At 46.3% G+C, this 6,723-nt stretch overlaps 1 protein-coding gene across 1 annotated transcript in view; it reads right to left on the reverse strand.

Moving 5' to 3' along the window:
- CHRM3 (cholinergic receptor muscarinic 3) overlaps positions 1 to 1,163 on the reverse strand; it is a 341,501-nt gene extending 340,338 nt beyond the window's left edge. Inside the window, exon 1 of the mRNA XM_019527638.1 lies at positions 1,055 to 1,163. The gene's annotated coding sequence lies outside the window, so the exon portion shown is untranslated. The remainder of the gene's footprint in view (positions 1 to 1,054) is intronic.
- Positions 1,164 to 6,723: the final 5,560 nt, after the last annotated feature.

Consider the following 6,723-nt stretch of genomic DNA (forward strand, 5'->3'; position numbering starts at 1 on the left):
CCATGTATTTCACCTTTGGCATCAGGACAACCAAATGGGCAGCCTCCTGCATATACACACCTGTTTTTGTGGAAACATCAAAGGCATGGCAGGTGAGGCAAGGTGGACTGCCTCAGACAGGTGGGTGGGCTGATGCCATGATGGGCCTCAAGACAGCCCTGTGTCACATACAGCTTCATTACTGATGAAATTTGTACACACACATGCGCACACACACAAATCTAACAAGTAGTAGTGAATAGCTTGATACAACTTGAACAAGTAACAGCCTAGAACAACTGCATTTGAGGAATGCCAGCTGTGCTATCATATTCAAGATGTTGATATTTCAGTAGGTAGAAGCAGGAGAAACCCCTCTGTCCCATTTTGGGATCAGGAACTTCATACAGAATATTTTCAACCTTTCTCCATTTTTGGCCTAAACAAAGACCAACACTTTTTGTGGGGAAGTTTTTTTGGTGGATTATAGATTAAACTTTCAGACTTGATTGAAATTCAAGGAAGACATTATAAATAGGTCCACTTAAGTTTCTCTCAGAAGCTCAGGATTAATTACAACAGTACAATAGAAACACTTTCTCCAGAAGACTTCCCCCTAAACACTAACATTACCACTGAACTTTTTTCTCCTTAAGGTTTGTGTATACTGCAGTCACTGCATTTACCCAGTTTCTTGAGCAGGTTTTCACAAAATTTCAGTGAGTTTAATTGCTGCCTTAACTGGACTGCTAATAATATCCAAATAAATTATTTAAAAGCTAGCTCAGACAATCACTCCTGTGCTTCCAAGGTAAATAAACTCTTATAGCAGATATGACAAGAGAAGCAGATGAATGAGCAAGAATATATTCAAGATGGAATCCATAGCATCATGCTAAAATGCAACCAATGTCAAAATTACAGTGAATGACTTAATGTTTGATGTGGTCCCTTGAATTTCATATGAACCTTACTTCTCATAACAATCAGTCTTTGCTGGAAAAAAACAAGCATTCATTGAAACACTGCAAACAAGAAAAGAAACTGATTATAATATATCTTGAGTTTTACCTACATAGTCTAGTGAAGAACATCAAAGTGATTGGTTGGATCAGGCACTCTGTAATTCTGTGAAATCCTCTCTTGGAAACAAAAAGGGGAATGTATCAATATGTGGGCTGCAAAAAAAGCAAAAGAGACACAGAAAGAGAATTAATGAAATGCACAGTAGATGCAGAAAAGACGAAACCAGATGAGGCCTTGAGGTTTCCTTTCAACTGAGGTGGGGGAAGAGGGAAAAAAACAAACATACTAATATTTAGGACTTCGGTAGCTTTTTGTGCACCTGATTTTTATATTGTACTCAGTGGTTTTAAGCAAGGAAAACACCCTGGGTCCAGATTGTCCAATACATTAAAGCATTTTTCAGGTACTCTAATAAGACAAAATAAAATAAGCCCTTTACCCAGTGCCAAGAGGTATTTATTCATATAGTAAATTTCTAGAATGACAAAAAGGCACCATGGGCACTTGTATAAGTGATGGTGAGATGATGTACGCATGACAAAAATTTCCCTTTGTGTTGCTTAATGGCATCACACTTTACATGTATGCAAGTTTTGGAGGTTTTATATTAGATCTCATTGGGCGCGTGTAGACAAAACGGGGTGTCCTAAACTGAAGTCTTGGGTTTTTAAAAATATTGCTTCAATTTAGGACCAATTAAACTCCCGTGTCGTGCACACACCCTGCTGACTTACCTGCCTCTCCGGTGATGGGGAGGGGAGGGCAAGCTGCTGGCGGGCAGAGCGGTCCCTGGGCTGTGGGGCAGGGGGGCAGTGCTTCACTCCATGGCAGTGGCAGCCCCTGCCAGGCAGCACCCACCCACAGGCACCTGGCTTGGGCAGTCCCAAGGGGCATCGCAGCTGCGGAGGGAAGCACAAGGCCCTGTGCAGCTCAGGCAGTCAGGCAGGCTCCAGAGGGCAAAACCCCCCAAATGAAGTCAGGCTCACCACTTCTCTTGGGCAAAGCCTGTGTTCCCGGGCTGCTGCCAGGCTGCCTGCAGGGCCTCAGCAGAGCCATGGACCTGCACAGAACCTAGTGCTTCACTTCATAGCTGTAGACACAGCAAACTAAACCTTGTTGGAGGAGTTTTAGTTTGCTGTACCCCAAGTCATTTAAGGTGCACTACACTGCCAAATTTCCTATAGTGGCTGGAATTAGCACAATACAACACCGAAGCATGCAAACACTGACACCATTAAAGTGATGCAAAAGCATTTAGCCTGCTTTAAAATTGCATGCATACATGCCCCTTGTTTTGTCTACACACAGCCATTGTTACAAAACTAAACCACATCCTGATTGCAATTTGCAATGATGCAGTCATAAATCTGTCATGTGTACATGTTAATTATGTGTACTGAATCCCTTTGACCAATTGTCACTACACTTTTTGTATTTTGAACCCCCTTTTTGCATGTATTTTTGTGTAATAATGTTTTAGGATGCCAGGTGTAGCTGCAGAGGCCAACATGAATATATCTACTGTTCACCTTATTTCCTTACTTCATTAAATAAGTAATTCAAAGAAACCATTTTTGCTTGTCATCTCCTGTTTCACTTGGTTTGGTGGGTGGGTGTCTTCAGTGATGGAAGATTAGGGTGATCCTGGTCTCTTTTGGAGATTGATCAGTGTCTCCTGTGTATGTGCTCCCTTCTCCATTATTGGGTATAATGTGCTGTGTGTGGTACCCTGACCACCTCTGTGCTATTATAGAAATCCTGCACACTGAAGCATGCTATTATAGGCTTCTCCTCTGGGCATTTAACAGCTAATAGGAGGTTAATGGGTTCCCTTGCTGCCTGGACAACTGTCCAGCTCTCAGTCTTTACAAAAACAGGGGAGGGGAGCTCTGGCTCTGTTGGGTGTGTTCTACTCTGAGCATTTAACATCTGATAGGAGGTTTATGGGTCCCCAAATTTCCCTTACTGTCTGAATAACTGTCAGTCTTTTCAACAACAGGGAGCTCATCTCTAGCCCTGTTGGGTATGTCCTACTCCAGCCAGAGGAGGAGTGGTTACATGAAACAAGTCTTGTTGGGAGTGGGACCTGTGACTCCCCACCCTGTATCTCTAAAACATCCCTTTTCAACTGGCTGCAGTGTAATTGCCTCCCATAACCCCATTAATTCACTCACTGCTTTTATATAAACCTGACAAGTGGTGTTCTCTGAACCCCATCACTAGCCTAAAGTGTAGCTGCTTTATGAATAGCAGGTGAGTTCTACCACCATTAATTCCCTCACCAGCTATTTCTCAAATGCACAGCATTTCACACCATGTCCTGCTGGGAGTGGTGTCTTGACATAAGGGTCACTGGGCAGCCTAGCACTGTTCCAGAATGAGCATGCCTATAAGATACACAGCCTTTCTATGCAGTCAAACCACACCTCCCTGGCTCAACTCTGCCTGGCCCCCTAAATGTCCCAGCAGGTGAACCCCTCTGTCTGGTGCCAAAGGTTGCATCACATGTGTAGCATGTCTGTTGTCCAAACTTTGCACAGACACTCCAGGGTTGGAGGGGTGTGAACTTCTTTTGCTCACAGGTTACCTCAAAATCATTTTGGCTGGCTGCAGCTTGACACCTGCCCAAAACACCATTACTTGGCTCACTGCTTTAACGTGAAACCAACAAGTGGTGTTCTGTGAACCCCATCACAAACCTACAACACAATCGCTTTATGAATAGCAGGTGAGTTCCATCACCATTCATTGCCTCACTGACTATTTTTCAAATACACGGCATTTCACACCATGTCCCACTGGGAGCAGTTTCTTGACACACGGGTCACTGAGAAGACTAGCACTGTTCCATGGCATCCAGAATGAGCATGCTGTAAGATACACAGAGTTGCTATGCCAGAGCCCCCTTCCCTGGTGACCACCAAATACCCTAGGTGTGCAGCCCCTCCTTCCCCTCTCCCAAAGCTGACTGGCAGTTCCAGGGCAGCAGATACTTTTCCTGGTTTGCCCTGGTGACTCAGCCTTGAGGTACAAGCCAGACCTGAGGCTTGTGCCTGCCCCGCTCTAGGGAGGGGGCAGGTGGGCTCTCAGGAGGCTGGATAGTCTGTCAGCCAGTGACCCCTGGGAGCAGTGTCTTCACACATGGGTCACTGTTTAGCCTCACTTTAGCCTGCTGTTGTGCCAGTCATGGACAGGGATTTTTTGTGGTCAGTCTCTTGCAATAACAGGAGAGATGAGCTCTGGCCCTGTTGGATGTGTTCTGCTCTGAGCAATTAACACCTTATAGGAGTTTAATGGGTCCTCAAAGTTTACTGGGCCATTTTAACATTCTCCTTTGAGAGCCTCAGAGCAAGAGTTCTCCACTGAACAGGCAAGAAGTACACACACCAGGGACATACAGCTATCTATGCCAGACATGGATTCCAAAGGATCCCAAAAGACCTCAGTTCCAGCAACGTGGTATGAGCATCCTCCCATTTCCCCCCCTCTCCCCCCACCATTATTCTTATTCCTTTTGTCCTTGTAATCCCTCCCCACTCCCATTTTCATTGTGACAGTGGTGATGATCACATCACGCACTGTCCTACCACTACAGGGTGAGAGGGGGGTGCACTTCCCTTGGCCAGGTTACCTCAAGACTTATAAATTGAGTGCAAAGCTCCCGGGGGGCGGTATTGATCGAAGATGTCTGATGTTCAGTGGAGAACAGAATGGACTTGAGGTGAAGGGGTGGAGGAGGACATATTTGCAGCCATGTGTTTAAAGCAGGATAGCACTTGTTTACAGTCACTCAGGGCCTGCTACTTCCCACAGACAGGCACCTCTTTTCGGGCATGTTGGTCAGACTGCTTCTTTTCTAGTCACAAGATTCACTAAGTGCATCTTTTTAGAGTGGCAAGCATCCTTAATTCACCCTATTTTCTGCATTTCTTGATTTTCAGCTCTGATTCCAATGCCACCACCAAGGATAGACAGGCAACCAAGGCAGGCTGCAGCCAATGCAAGAACCAACAGGCTGGAGAATGCCCTTAGGGAGTGTGAGCAGTGGCTGCACAAGCTGGTCAGACAGGTCCATCATGCTATGGGAAGCATCATGGCCATCCAGCACAAAAGGAACTCTGCTGAGTCCAGGAGGCATTCCAAGACCCGGCAGAACTGGAAAATACTGACGGCTGTACTGGTATTGATTCTATACCTGGTGGTCGTTGGCCCTGCCCTGCACTTGGCCCTGTATCTACCCCTGCAAGGGAGCAGCAACAGTGAGCACAGATCCATTCTCTGTGATCCGATAATTCTCTGTCAAGCTTTGAACATAAGTCCACCTTAGGCCAGGTTCTTTTAGTTATATTGGTTATTGGGCATTTCATTTTTTCACAATTCATGTGCTATTACAGTAAGTGGGATGTTATTGTAATTGTTACAGTAGTGGCACCATTATTGTCGTTATGTTTTTTCACTATTCATGCACTTTTACAGTAATTCATAGTAATTCACACTGATTATAAATCACTATCTTAAAGGAGTTGTTCTGTGGTTTGTTTCTTTTTTAAAATGTTTGTTGGTTGTCAATAAAGCTTTCTACTTGCTTTGTTGGATTTTGCACTTCACATTGTCTCTTCTTAAGAGGAGGACTGTGGATGGGGGTGGGGGTTGATAACTTGTGGAAGGTGGGGAAGTTGTGTGTTGACCCCAGGTTAGCTTCATGTTGGTCTTTGGTCAGTTTGATGCTCTAAACAGCTTGATGCTGGTCTCTGGTCACAATAATAAAAGCCTCAGCCTTGAAAGCTCCAGCCTCTCCACCATAGGTAGTGGAAGGCTGGAACTAATGGGTTTAGCACCCCCAAAAGTAGAGTAGTGGTGGCAATGCAAAGGACTGCAAGGCAGCCTGGGTGTCGGCTCTCAGAGGCTGCAGCATGCGGGGGGAAGGAGGAGAGGCGTGCACAGACACAGACACACAGCCAAAGCCTGCTGCAGATGGCCAGGAACGCAGCCAGTGGTTTGTGGAGCAGTGACCAGCAGGCAAGTCTGTAAAGGGGAAAGGGCATGGGGGAGGGATGGGGCCTCAGGGTGGCAGATCCAGGCCCCCACAGTGAGGGAGGGAGTGAGGCAGGGGCGAATGGGGCCCTGGACCAGGTCATGGGATGGTTGGAGCCATGGGTGGCTCATCCAGGGGCATGGAGGGGGGGGCTCCCACTGCTGCATGAACCCCCAGGAGAGGCATGGGGGGCATGTGCCCCCAGATTTATGCATGGAGGGAAGTGGACTGCTGGTTGAGGTTCTGCACTCCACACCATTAGCTGGATACCTGTCACAGTGCTACATGTTTCTGGCCCCTGCTGCTAAGGAGGACATCACTGTTGGCATCAATGCCTTCCTTGGTATGTGAGAAGCTAGTGCTCACCCAGCTCTGGGGCCATGTGCTGCTCAATAACATTTTGAACTGTTTCCCTGCCAGCTCTCTACATGTAGTAGGAGGGGGGCAACCAGGGGAAGCATGGGTGGGCCATACCTCTACAACCTTTCCCATGTCAGCAGACAAACATGGATGCAAAGTCATTTTAATTTCACCTAAGTATTTATTTTATTGTCAGTAAAACAAAGCGGAACAGAAAAAATGAATGAACACAATGCCTACTCCCCCCACTTGCTACAGAAGCATCAGCAGACCACTAACAGCTAAAAACCCACCACTCATCATTGCCTCTTCCTGCCCCACCA

The sequence above is a fragment of the Gavialis gangeticus genome, unplaced genomic scaffold (genome assembly GCF_001723915.1).
Source record: "Gavialis gangeticus isolate Ggan-Ray unplaced genomic scaffold, GavGan_comp1, whole genome shotgun sequence".
Lineage (NCBI taxonomy): Eukaryota > Metazoa > Chordata > Crocodylia > Gavialidae > Gavialis > Gavialis gangeticus.